This window comes from Mus pahari, chromosome 1 (assembly GCF_900095145.1).
Source record: "Mus pahari chromosome 1, PAHARI_EIJ_v1.1, whole genome shotgun sequence".
Taxonomy (NCBI): Eukaryota; Metazoa; Chordata; class Mammalia; order Rodentia; family Muridae; genus Mus; species Mus pahari.
The window spans coordinates 68,659,526-68,675,070 of record NC_034590.1 but is presented as its reverse complement, the minus strand read 5'-3'; the positions used below and the strand labels follow the sequence as shown (position 1 = coordinate 68,675,070).

The window sequence follows — 15,545 nt, the reverse complement described above, 5'->3', positions numbered from 1 at the left end:
CCAGCCTGGTCTACAGAGTGAGTTCCAGGACAGCCAGGGCTACACAGAGAAACCCTGTCTCGAAAAACCAAAAAAAAAAAAAAAAAAAAAAAGTATAGCTATAAGTACTGTGTAATTTTTTTTTAACATTTTTTAGGTGCAGTGGTATTTTGATTGCATGTATGTCTGCATTTGGATGCCAGATCCCCTGGAACTGGGTTACGGACAGTTTTGAGCTGCTGCCATTGCAGAAAATTGAACCCAAGTCCTCTGGAAAAGCAGCCAATGCCACCTCTCCAGCACCATATTTTTTATTTTTTATAAAATTACTTCTTTATCTTCACAATCAACTCTTCAACGTTAATATAAGTATCTTTCATTTTAGTATATGAAACTTGGATGAACAAGCAAGTAACCAGCAAACCATTACATGAAGACTTGACCTTAATTACTTTCTCTTCTATTTATCTACTTATCATAGACACTCAAAATGAAATCTTTTATACTGGCCCCCTACCGTCTTTCTGACATGAATAAAGCACTATATTACCAGCTGACCTCCATTTTGAGCATGAAGCTCAATTACCAATCCTAAAAGCTTTTTCTATATATGTCCCCTTTTTCTTTTATTCCTCAAGAATTTAGACATAATTTAGATTTCTCAGTTGCATCCTTGGGCTTCTGGGCTACAGCATCTAAGCATCTTCATAGGTGTTTTAAAAAGGCATCCAGAGACAATAACAAGAATATGGGTAGATCACTGCACAAAGTGTGTTCATGCATCCATTACCTCACTGATTCCTCACCAGCCCTACAGGGTGTTCCATTCTTATCTTACAGAAGTCTGTGAAGTAAACACCTAGCCTATCTGGCCTCTGGACTCTCCATCTTGTGCCAGAAATTGAATATAAGAAAACAGGGAAGAGAAAGGGATCAAATAACTCAGAGAGGGTGCTCAGCAGTGAGTCACCTAAATGGCCTGCAGCCAGAAATAAACAGGGACAAAGTCTGCTTCCTTCTGAGAATTTGTTTGGCCAGGGCATAATAACCTACCACATGTAAATTTGTTTTCTATTTCATTAATATCTACATTTTATTCCCAAAGACAGAAAAAAAGAAAAGAAAATTCTTTATACACAACATGTACATAATGTCACAAGATAACATAATCTAAGTAAATATGTATCACAATTAAAGAAGACTTGAGTTTACAGTGCAGCCCTGCCTCTGATTTGTTGAACCTTAGTCTTCCTCCACTACATTATCATAGCTCCCTGTGCTCCCCTCTACCCTACCACATGAGGGTTCACCCCTAGACCTGCATCTGAACGCAGCAAGTGAATCTAAGTACCTCCTTTAAAAACCAACAGTACTCAGCAACCAACACCATAACTAATATACTATAGGTGGCTGAGAGAATGTTTATTTTTAAAGTTACATCTATTTATACATGTGTGCGTTGGGATAGTGGTGAGAGCATACCATGGCTCACATATCCAGACATCTCGTGGGAATTAGTCTCTCCTTCCACCATATAAAACCTAGGAATAGAACTAAGATCTCATCATGCTTGGTGGCAAGTGTTCTCACCGACCAGAGAAAACAGTTAATGATGGATACCAAATTGATATCTTGTATGTGTGTGTATATATGCATTCACACATACACACACATTGCGTATATTAGTGAGTGTCAATGAAACAATAACACTGTCAGTCTCATCTCTGTTTCCCCTCTCACTCTCTCACTCTCACTTTAGGTTGGGGAGGGGTGCGGATGATGCAGAGCAAAAATAATCCTCTTCAAAGAGCCTACCATCAGGAGGAAAAACAAATAACCTATATGGTTACACATCCTTTACATACCTTTACATATCCTATAAATCTTTCCCTCTACAGCTACCCTTACCCCCAAATAACCTCCATCTTGATGTCAAAGCCACCTTCTTCTTCCTAAAGAACACTCTTGCCCCCAAGACGTCACCTTCTTCTCTTCAACCCACTGTGCCACCTGGTAACTGGCTGTCTCCCAGCCCCTCATCTCACTGAGGGGCTCTCAGGAAGGTCTCCTCTCTAGCTGTATTTGTACTTGTTCTCCAGCTTGAGCCTTCAAGCTCTTGACTTCCTATCATGATTTTTTTCCTTCTGCCCACATTCTGCCTTGATTCTCAAGGAAAAGGATGGGGAATAAATCCAGGAAGAATAACTGCTTATCCCCAAAACAGCTTGAGGGCAGTAAGGAGAAAGCCGGACACATAAAGAAAACAGTGCTTAGGTCAAAAGCAAGGAAGCGAAAATGTTTGGACCTTACAAAGCAAAGGTCCCTCCAAGTCAGCAACTTACTACCAATGAGAAAGCACAATAAAAGATCCTAAAAGGAAAAGAGAAGAGAGCCTAACCAAGAGGAAGCGGATCCAGGGAAGAAATGAAAAAGGAAAAAAGAAAAAAGAAATTGTGGTTATGGAGGGAAAAGAGACAAGAAGTGGAAAGTGTGAAGACAAGGAAAGGAAGAAAGGAAAATGGTGAGATCAGAAAACATGTGAGGGGCAGGCAAGGAAAGCCGACCAGCAGGAGGAGGCAGGAAGAAGAAAGAACAGGAAGGCTTCCCAGAGGAAATGCATAGCTCCTCTGAAACCAAGATGAGAAAGGTCCAAAATAATCAACATAGGTTAGTATTTGTATTTCTTGGTGCCAGATAATAAAGGAAGGAATTACAGTGATTAGGATATTACATAGTCTCAAGGTCTGTTATTTACTTAGCAGATCAATAACAGTGCACCAGAGAAGACAGCCTAGTTTATAGCAGTGGTCTAACTATCAAAGAATTGGCCAGTTCAGGAAAAAAAATTAGCATACTTTCTTCACCTGTTTCTTCTCAACCCCACACCCCACACTCAACATATCTACTTTTAGCCCCAACATAAGCATTAACACTTTATGAAGTCACTGGTTCTAAACAGACCAGCAAGATGCATATGGAAGGCTGGCTCCTCTGTCTCTACCTAGCTCACCTTTCCAAGGTAAATTTTACAGCCTAGGAAAGGCACAGTTACAGAATGCTAAGCCCTTCACTTCAGATAAGGAAACTAAGGCTCACAGAGACTGCCTGACCAGGAACAGCTGCAGGGGTCTCCTATCTTCACTACACATCTCCAACCAGAGAACAGTATTCCGGGTCCCAGGAAACCCGCATCTAAACCAAGGCACAGAAAAGCATCACCCTGGCCACCATGCAGAAGCATGCTTACAAAGGAGTGGGGCCCCTGAGGCATGCAGTTCCCCAAAAATCCAGCTTCCCCTTCATAACCTTCCCTAGCCAGATGCCTTATTCCTGCACAGGCCTAGCCCTGAGGGGCTTATCTCAATGTTACAACACCAGGTCCTTTCCTTACTAAGAATCCCTTAATATAAGTGAAATGTAATGTTCTCCCCATTCCCTTCCCCGGAAGGCAGCAAGACACCCACCCGCTCCTACTACCCCAGTTCAGTCTAGCTATGCCAGGCCCAGGGAAGGCCAGCATTACCTGGCGGTGGGTGCGGGGCCCAGCATCTCTGATGATCTTGTGTATCTGTCGCAGAGCCGCACCTCTCCCTGCTCAGCAGTTGGGACAAAGCCCGGGCTGAACCAGCCTGACAGGCTGGATTCAGCTAAGCGCCGCAGCGCAGCCACCCCAGCTCCCGAGGCGCAGCACACTCCGGCCCACGTAGGGCGGCAGCAAAGACACAGAGGCTCAGTAAAGGGGCGGGGAGGGAGGGAGGAACAGAGAAAGGAAGGAAAGGAGGCGGGGAGAGCGCTGTCCCGCCCCCTTTTTCTGAAGAGGCGCTGAGGGGCAGGAAAAAAAATACATAACCAATGTTCTGATTGTCTCTGCTGTTCTCCCAACCCAGGCTCCAACAAGAGGTACCTGACAGGCTTTTTAGAGCAGTGGTTCTCAACCTTCCTAATACTGCGATTCTTTAATATAGTTCCTCACGTTGTAGTGACCCCCAATCATAAAACTGATTTTGTTGCTATTTCATAACTGTAATTTTGCTACTGTTATGAATTGTAATGTAAATATCTGACATTTCCAATGGTCTTAGGTGACCTCTGTGAAAGGGTAGTTCAACAAGGGATCAGGACCTATAAGCTGAGAACAGCTGTTCTAGAGCCTGCCGAAGTCCTCTTGTACCCCAGAATCAAGACCTCCTCAAATGAGATTCAGGATTCGTTCAGACTAGAATGGAGAGGGGGTAATGCATCTTTCTGCTGACTCTCTAGAATGTGCCCCGTGAAAGATAATAATGTGGTCCTTATACCACCCACCCACCCCCTTTAACAGAGAAAGTTCAGCAATAGCTAACTATTTGTTAAGGGCTATTTACTATGTGTCCCTATACTTTACAAACCTATGTCTATTTCACAGAGTTATGGAGTAGTCCCTACGCCACTCTCAGAATTTCTTAAACACTTGTCAGACACCAGTCACTACGACAGAACTTGGAGCTGGATAACACATTAAAGAAACATTTCTGGTCTTCCCCCTCCCAATAAAGGGTGCTTTCTGAAGACTGAAATGATAAAAAATGTACCTTCACATATTTCCTGTACACCCAGAAGACAGTACCTCCCATCATCACTCACCACACTGACCCAACTCATCCCTTGCCCTTGAGGCACATGACTGAAATCAAGTTATGCAGATTATCTCTTCCAGGTCATAATCAATGAGTTTAGAGGTTTTAAATTATTTGCTATGGGGTGAGGGCAGGTGGCACATATGTACCATGGTGCATGTAGAGATCAGAGGATAACTCATGAGAATCAGTTTTCTTCTTCTACCATATGTGTCCTAAGGTTCAAACTTGGGTTGTCTGGCTTAGTGCCAGAAACCTTTATGCACTGAGCCATCTCACAGGCTCAGAAGTTTAGATTCTGCTCTAAGGGCTCTGGGGAAAAAACAGGATAACAAAAATTGATGTTTTAAAAGATCCTTGGCCAAAGGAAAGAAGTATGGGCAAGTACACACTTAACAGAATTTTTTAGAGCTACAGGCAACCGAAAGCATAAAATAGTACTAATTTAAACAAATGTCTAGGATGAAAGTAGATACCACATTGTGAAGGTACTGCTAGAAAGCAGCACAGCAGAGCAGGTATAAGACAGGAAGCAATGGATAAGAACACAGTGACTTCTCCAGGGTTATACAGCCAGTAAATGACATAACCATGTATATACCGACTGAAGCCTAAGCCTAGGTTTCTCTTTAGTCCTCCTATTTCTTTTTGTTTTGTTTACAACAGATAACTGTTGGTCAGCTTCATACTAACTCCAAAGAGTCGGTGACCAGCATGAAACCTGACTTACATAACATGCAGCCATCTTCCCTGACAAATGTCTGCACTACCACTCAGTGTGCCCAAATTAGTCTAAATACAGAGGGAAAACTCTATACAGAAAGAACTCAGCTCTTTTATTGTTTACCCTTCCTAAGCCCTGAATACTTACAGTATTTGGAAAAGGAGACAGGAATTTCTACATTTGAAAACAAAACAAAACCAAAAAACTACACACAGTAAGGTGGAACAGTAGGTAAAAGAACTAGCTGCCAAGACTGCTGACCTTGGTTCCATCTTTGGGGCACAGGGTAGGGAGAACCAACTCCTCCTTCCTATATGTTTTTCTCTGGTTTTCACATGCAAACCATGACACATGATTCATTCCCATTCTCCCTCTTCTACCCCACTCACTCACTCACACACAGAGAGACAGACAAACAGAGACAAAGAGACAGAGAGACAGAGAGACAGAGACAGACAGAGAGAGTCAGACAGGCAGATAGGCAGACAGACTGACAGACAGGATGCTTGAGAGATGGTTCAACATTATAGCACTTGTTGCTTGGCTGGGTTCAGTCCCCAGCATGTACATGGTGGCTCAAAATCATTTGTAACTCCAGTTCCAGGAAATCTAACCTCCCTCTTATGATCTCTTTGTTGTTGTTGTTGTTATGTTTTGTTTTTGTTTTTTTTTTTTTGTTGTTGTTGTTGTTTAATTTGGTTTAGTTTTGTGAAACAGTGTGTCAACCCAGGCTTGTCTGGAATTTACTTATGGACCCTAGGAGAACTCTGAACTCCTGATAATTCTATCTCAGCTTCCTGAGTGCTGGAATTATAGTCACATACCATTACTCAGTTCTAAAGTGGTTTTAAAATGGTCATACTTCATACTCTGTTCTTCATTCTAATTTATATAGTATGAGTGACAGAAAAGGATAGAGAAGGAGAAGGAAAGAACCTAGACATAGACTTTATACACACATACACACCCTCAAAATGGACCATAGATCTAAATTTCAAGACTATAAAATGTCTGTAAGATAATGCAGGAAAAAATCTAGATGATCTTGATTGAGCAATAGCCTTTTAGATGCCATCATCAAAGACAATTCATTTAAGAAGAACTAGACAAGTTGAATTTGATTAAAACATAAAAGACAATGTTAAAAAATGAAAAGAGAAGACACTGATGAGGAAAAAGTATTTGCAAAGTACATGTACAGATTGTGCTTTATGTACATATGCAAAGAACATAAAGGATTTGTACTCAAAATACACAATGACGTCTTAAAATTCAGCAATAAGAAAACAAACCCAAACCGGGTGTGGTGGCGCACACCTTTAATCCCAGCACTTGGGAGGCAGAGGCAGGCGGATTTCTGGGTTTGAGGCCAGCCTGGTCTACAAAGTGAGTTCCAGAACAGCCAGAGCTATACAGAGAAACCCTGTCTGGAAGGAAGGAAGGAAGGAAGGAAGGAAGGAAGGAAGGAAGGAAGGAAGGAAGGAAGGAAGGAGCTGGGGAGTGTAGCTCAGCAGTGGAATACCTGACTAAAATGCACAAGGTCCTAGGTTCAATCCCAGGCTGGGGGTTGGGGGTGGAGAGTGGAGATCCAGCAACTAAAGAGCTGACATTACACTGGCAATATTCTAGGACCAGTGAAATGGCTAGGTGGGTTAAAAACATTGGCTGCAGAAGCCTGACAACCTAAATTCAATTCCCAGAATCCACAAAAAGGTGGGAAAAGAGAACTGACTCCACAAAACTGTCCTGACTCCCACATTCATGCCATGACACATTTACAGTACATAAATAGATAGGCAGGCAGGCAGGCAGGAGGATAGAAAGGGAGGTAGAGGGCTTATCATAGTTTGGATCTAGAATCTACCCAAAGGCCCATGTGTTAAATACTTGGTCCCCAGCTTGGTGCCGTTGGAAAATGGTAGGACCTTTAACAGGGCATAGTAGGAGATTTTGATAGCATGAGAGATGTGCTCTTGAAGGAGATGATGGGATCCAGCCCATTCTTCTTCCTCAATTATGCTTCCTAGTCATGAAGGGAATGTCTATGATCCACAATGCACTCCCTGACATAATGTGCTGCCTCACCACAAGCCCAAAAGAAACAAAACCTCAAAACTATATATAAGCCAAGGTAAACTTTTCTCTTTAGAAATTATCTCAGATATGTGAGAGTAAAGGAAAGCTGACCTCCCAACATTAATGAAAAGGCAGAATTTTCATAGACAAAGGTACTGACATTACATATAAAGCCCAAAAAGAAGAGCATGACACTGTTTAGGAAATAGTCTGATGATTCATGGAGACAATAAATAATCTCACATCCAGTCACCATTCAAGAGTATTTTCTACACTAGATACAGTGCTATGTGTACAAAGGTCACAAGACCTGGCTCTTCTTCTCCGTCAGCTAATGATGGTTAAGACTGGAGACAAAACTGGCATCAGCTATACCAGGTTCAGTCTCTTCCTCTTTCAGTTATCTCCCTCCACAATAAATGGCATTCCTGCTCTCTCGGTTAGTATGTTAGTTACTGCTCTCATTGCTGCCACCAAATACCTGACAAGAAGCAACTTAAAGCAGGAAGGATTTTTCAAGATGCAGGATGGAAGCTGGGGCTCCAGCCCTGGTTGTCAGAGCTTGCAGCTGGTCACACCTCAGAGACTAGTCACACTACATAGTAGACAAGAAGCACCAAGCCTTATGGTAGAGTATCCTCATAGGATATGCTGAAGAGGTGGAGGCAAGAGGATCTGTAAGCCAGTCCCTAGTGACACACTTCCTCCAAAAAGGCAAAACCTATTCCAACACCACCTTGCTTCCTAATAGTGCCACTCCCTATGAGTTTACTGAGGCCATTTTCACGTAAACTACTACACAGGTTATTGAAAGTTAGCCCAAATTTACTTTAAACTCAATCCTCCCCTTCTCAGGTGTTGGGATTAAGGCATTCTCCACCACAGCTAGCATAACAGTGATTCATAATCAGTAGAATTCACCCTTCACATTTTAATTTTGATCTTTCACAGGTTATTATATGTAGTATAATATCTTGTGCTGTCCCAAGACAACATGCAATCGCAAGAATAAATAATTGATACTATAGAGTGCACTATGATGCTAAGCTATTATGTTCAGTAAGTTGGTTGCATTAAATGTACTTTTAATTTACAGTGCTTACTATTTAAAATGGCTTTATGGTGGAATATGCCTGTAAATAAGCCCAGCACTCAGGAGACTGAGGCAGGTGGAATGGAGCTCAGCGTCATCCTTGGCTACATGTGTTTGAGAACTTCTGGGCTACATGATGCCCTTCCTCAAAAAAAAAAAAAAAAAAAAAAAAAAAAAAAATGGACAATTAACTGATAAGTAAACAAAAATAAAAAAAAAAAAAAAAAAAAAAGACCAAACAAGGAAGATAAAGAGAGGGAAGGAGGGAAAGGAGGAGTACAGCAGACGGCTTTCACTGTGTGATCCTGAGAACCTGAGTCCAGACCCCCAGAACCCACATGAGAAAAGATGGATACAAAAAATGAATACAGTAACATACACATCTGTAATCCCAGCATGCCCCTACAGTGAAGTGGGAGGTAGAGACAAAGGAATTTCCAGAAGCCCATTGTTCAGCTAACCTGTCCTGTGCAACAGTGAACAAGAGATACCAAGGTGCACGATGGAGACTGACAACTGAGGTTGGCCTCTGACCTCCACAACATCAACAGCATACATGCAACCCACACCCCCCCACTCAAACACACACTCACACACACACACACACACACACACACGCACACGCGCACACACACACACCACAAAAAGATTTTAAATGAATAAATATAATATGATAATTTTAAGTTGAAGAACATCTATACTCTTTCCCCAAACTCCCTTCAGGTTTAAGGTGCTGATATGACACAGTTCTAGCCAGGACACTTTTTATGAATTCATGGAAATGGTTACTCTTAATTTTAAAATAGGACACAGAAGTGGTGCTAATTCCTCCTTTGCCCCATTCTGCCTTTCCCTGGTTCTTCCTTCCTCAAGCATGCTTTGTGAGTTCCAATACCCAGACATTTAGCCAGGACGCCGCAGCACACTGCCTGAAAGCCAGGCCCTGAAGGTACCCGACTGGAGAGCAAGAGAGCACCTGGCTCCCAGTGCTGGTATAGTTGAGCCCCTGCCAGCCATCAACCACATTCCTCCTTAAGTAAAGAAATTTATTTTTACTTTTTAAATTACTGTTAGGTTTTCTACTATACACAGCTGAAAATACTTCTGATCTAAAGCAGCAAAATACAGAAAACAAATGAGAAAAAATTATTCTTAGTAGTCAAAAACACAATTCCTTATTAACCACTGGTTTCTCAATTATTATTGTCATTATTATTGTTTGTAGTTACTGGTCCCCAGACATAAGTGAATTCTGCTTAATACCACTAGATTACAGAAGCTATGAGTAGATATGAAAGAACTAATAAATATTCTTTATAATTGTTTTATACTCCCAATAGATCCTTTAAACAAAACATTCAGAAAAAAATAAGCATTAACCTATTTTTAAAATGACATCCAGGATACTTATGCATATAAAAGTATATACAACATATTACTCTAGTAATAAAAAAAACAAACAAAAAAAAAAAACCAAAAACACCCAACTGTGGCATACTACCACCAACTTCCCTTGCTAAAAGCAGTCATTACAATACAGGGCCAAATTTTGTTCTGACAAAACTGGAAGTCAAGCCAAAACTTCCACACTATCCAAACACTCTCTGTTGGATAAAGCAAACAGTATTCTGTTAAGAAACAAATATTATCCATTAAGGTGGGAGCTGGGAATTTTTTTCAAAAAGTAAAATATTTAACGCTTTGAGGGTTATTTATCTCTATCTCAACTATTCAACTCTACTTTCTTTGCATAAGGTTATTCACAGACAATATATAAATGAACAACGTAGCTGTAATCCTATAAAACTTTTATGACAGAACCAGGCAACATGTCAGAGTGTCCCAGAGGCAGCAGCCAAGGATTCTTTGGTTATGTACTAGGCCTAGATGACTAAGTAGAAAATGAACTTGCTGAAGTATACTGGGTGGCTCACAAATTATGGAAATGAAGGGAGAAAAGGCTTAAGACTAAAATTTCAGGGCAAAGCAAAAAGCTACAGTGAAGAACTAGTCCAATGAAGTAACTACTGCACTACTTCAGCTCACTAGATTCTAGAATTGGTACCACAGTTTCATCTTCACTGAAACTTAGTACCCATTACTTTCTTACTTAGGTTTTCAAGTTCTAAGTGTGATGTAGGCATATTAGCCTAATAAAGTCTAGGTCACTGCCTGTGCCTCAGAGCAACCTACATTCATACCACGGAACACACTCCCTACTCTCCCCTGTATACACACACACACAGAGAGAGAGAGAGAGAGAGAGAGAGAGAGAGAGAGAGAGAGAGAGAGAGAGAGAGAGAGGAATAAATGAACATATGTTTTTAAATTAAAATCAAGAAATTAATTTTAGGGGCTGGGAAGATGACTTTAAAAAGGACATACTAGGGCTGGTGAGATGGCTCAGTGGGTAAGAGCACCCGACTGTTCTTCCGATGGTCCTGAGTTCAAATCCCAGCAACCACATGGTGGCTCACAACCATCCGTAACAAGATCTGACTCCCTCTTCTGGTGTGTCTGAAGACAGCTACAGTGTTCTTACAAATAAAAAAAAAAAAAAACTTTAAAAAAAAAAAAAAAAAAGGACATACTACCCAAGTTCAGATCCTAGCACTCATGTGGAAGGCACATACAGTACCACATATGTATGTATAGATAGATGGATCTGAAATCACAGCACCAGAAGGTGGCGAGGGACAGACACAGGAGCTCGTTGGCCCAACAATCTAGCCAAACTGATTAATTCTACCTTCAGTTAGAAACCCTATCTCTTTTCAGATAGACAGCAATTAAGAAAACTCAACAGCTACCTCTGCCCTCCACTCACTCAAGCACATGTTCATTTGCATACACACACACACACACACACTTCAAGTTAGTTTAATTACATTCATTTTACAAATGAGATACATAAAGCTTAACATTTGACAAAGACTATAAACCTAAATAATACAACTTGAAACAGAATCCACTCCATCATACTAGATTTCTATGCTACTTTCCAATTACTGAAAATAAGCTTTAATTCCTCTTTAGTTTCAATTACTACTAGGCAGCCATTTTGAGTAAGGAACTTTTTTTGTCCCTTAGGATGAATCATAATAAGAGCCATATAGATAAAGATAAACACCTTGACTCCATTCCTCAGGAGACAGAAATTTCCTAATCTCAATTTTGAACTTGCTTTACAAAAAAAAAAAAAAAAAAAAAAAAAATTGACTGGGAGGTGTGGTGCACACCTTTAGTCCAGGACTCAGGAGGCGGAAGCAGTTGGATCTCTGTAAATTTGTGCCAGTCTTGGTTATATAGTAAGGTTCAGGTCTGCCAGGAGTGAGACCCTGTCTCAAGAAACAAAACCATGATTGGAAATACAATCTCAAACCATCCATTCTTTACTAGTCATTGCTATGATAGCAAAACACCAACAAATAAGGATAGAAATTCAAAAAGTTATAACTTAGGATGGAAAGACAAGGGCCTGAATGGGTGCACAAATTAAGACAAGTTCAACATGCTGCTGTGGATAGAACATGTGGGCAGGCCAGTAAGCCCTAAAAAATGAGTTCTCCTCTCTTCCTTCGCAGACACCTCCACCATCCTGCAAGAAACCCAGCCTAGATTGCTTCCTTTCTCCATACAAGTCTGACACAGACCAGAAGAACAAAAGCTAAGTCCCTGAGAAAGCCCGAAGTCATCATTGACCTAAGAGGCTGCAGGCAGACTATGAAGGGGAAGAAAGCTTTAAGGTTTATGTACTCATGCATTCAGCCCTGACCACATTCCCCTTGCCCTCAAAAAGGTTCCCCAGAGCCTGGTGGTGGTGGCACACGCCTTTAATCCCAGCACTGGGGAGGCAGAGGCAGGCAGATTTCTGAGTTCAAGGCCAGCCTGGTCTACAAAGTGAGTTCCAGGACAGCCAGGGCTACCCAGAGAAACCCTGTCTGGGGTTACCCAGATGTGATAGTGAGTGTCTTTACAGCATTTGGAACATAGAAACACACAGATCTTTGTGAGTTAGAGGCCAGTCTAGTCAAGTTCCAGACACACACAGCAAGTTCCAGGCCAATCAAGGGTAACAGTGAGTCTTTTTTAAAAAAGCTTCTTCCCTATAAACTAACTTTCTGTTTTAGCTGGTATGCTTTGACCACTGTGTCACCACTAAAATAAGAAGAAGTTGTCAAGAATAGTAGCTGTAACATGACTTTTAGTTCTGGATTGGGAGGGACAGTACAGCCTCCCTGGTCCTTTAGAGACATTCATTCTGCGGTCAGAGACTATACTAGAAGGACATTATTTATGAGCAAACAAAAATGGAAGAGAGAAAAGAACCATTGTTTATCACTTTTGTTAAAGGAAAACTAAGTCAACAGCATCAAATCATTTAGCTCCAGTCATGATAAGCATACACATACAAGCAAGCAGCACGTGGTTTATAAAGAATTCAGGGCCCAAGGACAGGAAAAAATCAGAACTTGTCCCAAACTATTACTAAATTGCTCTATAATCTTAATTAAATCAACCTCAGTCGATCACTTTCCTTCCCATGTGCTTACTGGCAATTCAGTATTTTCACAAATAAGGCAACTACTGCATGCAAAAGTCTATGTATAACAAAATTGTCTCTATGCTCATGGAGTTTACAAGATAGAATACTAAAGCCGGATATTAAAAAGAAAAAGAAAGCAGGGCGTGGTGGTGCACGCCTTTAATCCCAGCACTTGGGAGGCAGAGGCAGGTGGATTTCTGAGTTTGAGGCCAACCTGGTCTACAGTGGGTGGGTAGGGGAGCAGGCCAGGAGAGAGCATAGGGGACTTTTGGGATAGCATTTGAAATGTAAATGAAGAAAATATCTAATAAGAAATTTGAAAAAAAGATAAAAATAAAAAATCTTGTGTTCCAGAGCCAATACAAATCAGATATGGAAATTTTACAACAAATTTCAGAAGTAGCCTCTCTCAGCTCTCCTTCCAACACAGTCAGGCTCAGTATTTCTTTGTTACCTTACTACCCAGTTCAGCTGAAGGCATTATGTCCTAAATAGACAAGATGTGCAACAAGTGCAAGACAGCTCAATGATTTACCATGTATCTACACAAGCCTCTTTCTCAGTTTCTCTCTCTCTGCTTGCTTGCTTGCTTGCTTGCTTGCTTGTTTTGAGACAGGGTCTAACTATGGAGCTCTGGTGGTTCTGGAACTCATTTAGTATACTCGCTGGCCTTGAACTCAGAGATCGGCACTTTAATCCCAAATGCTAAGATTAAAAGTATGCATACTACCACCTGGCTTCTTTCTGTTTCTTAAACTACAACTGGAGATAATACTGGTATTGTTAGGAGGAAGAAATAGAGAAAAGAACTCTGAAAATGTTTTATTAGATAAACAAGACTAAAGCCTTAGAAAGAAATTAAGCCTTTACCCAGTGTGCTATCAATGATTAACAACAGGTATACAACAAAATCTATAACCCATGACAATATCAGAATACCCTCACAGACTGAGTGTAAAGATTAAGTCAAATAACATACAGGTAAGGGGGCTGGAGAGATGGCTCAGAGGTTAAGAGCACTGACTGCTCTTTCAAAGGTCCTGAGTTCAATTCCCAGCAACCACAAGGTGGCTCACAACCATCTGTAATGAGATCTGACTCCCTCTTCTGGAGTGTCTGCTATAGTGTACTTACATATAATAAATAAATAAATCTTAAAAACAAACAAACAATAAAAACCATACAGGTAAGGCACTTAGGGAAATCCTTAACAACACATAATTGTAACAACATTAACACCTATCAATTCATGTAACCTTTTTCCCCCTCCATTTTCTGACCTATAAAATGCAATAACAGTACTTACCTTAGAATTATTAGGTGGATTAAACAAGCAATTATAATTAAGGCTTAGTACAGTACCTGGCACACAGTAAATACTTTAGGAGATCAAATTAGTATTAGTTTTATCTTCAGTTATCCTAGCAATTCATAAACAGAGTACTGAGTCTCAGTTACAGCTGATTGTGGTCCACAATGACAGTGGCCACAGTATGTAAACATTGCTGATTGTCATGACTTTGTGGTGTATTGGCTTCTACTAGATAGATGACAAGGGCACTACTGAAGATCTACTAATGGAGCTGGGGAGATGGCTTGTTGCAAAACAGAGCTTTTGGCACAAGTATGAGGACCTGAGTTCAGATTCCCAGCACCCAGGTAAAGGCCACACATAGCAACACAAACTTGTAACGCCAGAACTGGGTGGGCAAAAACAAAGAAATTCCTGTAGCTTACTTTAAGGCTAGCTCTAGGTTCAGTGAAAGACCCTGTCTCAAAAAATAAGATGGGTGAGGTTGGAGATGGCTCAGCTATTACAAGTACTTGTTGCTCTTGCAAAGGATCCAGGTTCAATTCTCAGTACCCACATGGTGGATTCACAACCATCCATAACCCCAGTCCCAGCAGATCCAACAGACATACACTTGGTAAACACACAAGCAAGCAGATAAAAATTGTAAAGTAAAATATTTTTTAAATCTTGTTTTGTTTCATTTTTTAAAAAGGGTAGGGAACAGTAGAGGAAGAAACCCACAGTTAACTGCTGGTCTTCACATACAAACGCACAGTAAGCACACCTATGCACATACACAAATATACCACACATGTGCACATACATATATATACACACACATACAATTTTAAAAAAATAAAAATAGACATCCTATTATTAACAGGACTGTGTCCTACATCCACCCAGCAGAGAATTCTATTACCTGAAATAACAAATCCTGAGATTGAGAAATGGATATAGATTAAATACAACTGTAAAACCCAGCACTCAAAGGCAAGAAAATCATGAGTTCAAGGTCTATATATAAAAAAGTCACACACTTCTACCTTCTGACTACCTCTGAACTGGTTTAATACATCCACCTATCTTCTATACCTTATTAAATGGGGATAAACATTTTAGAGCTCCTACTAAGAATGGGCAAGAAATTTACAAAAGAACAAAGATCAGTGGGAGAACAGCTATCCTTTCTCCTGTGCCCAGGCTATTGTTTTCCC

The 15,545-nt window shown here is 40.7% G+C and overlaps 1 protein-coding gene across 3 annotated transcripts in view; it reads right to left on the bottom strand.

The window, feature by feature from the left end:
- The window catches only part of Pak1 (p21 (RAC1) activated kinase 1), a 119,275-nt gene that overhangs the window by 64,371 nt on the left and 39,359 nt on the right, over positions 1-15,545 (bottom strand). For 2 of the 3 annotated variants that reach the window (XM_021195665.1, XM_029540005.1), the window contains exon 1: positions 3,503-3,706. The exons of the other annotated variant lie outside the window; for it this stretch is intronic. The gene's annotated coding sequence lies outside the window, so the exon portion shown is untranslated. Of the gene's footprint in view, positions 1-3,502; positions 3,707-15,545 lie in introns of those variants that run through there. 3 annotated transcript variants of the gene reach the window in all.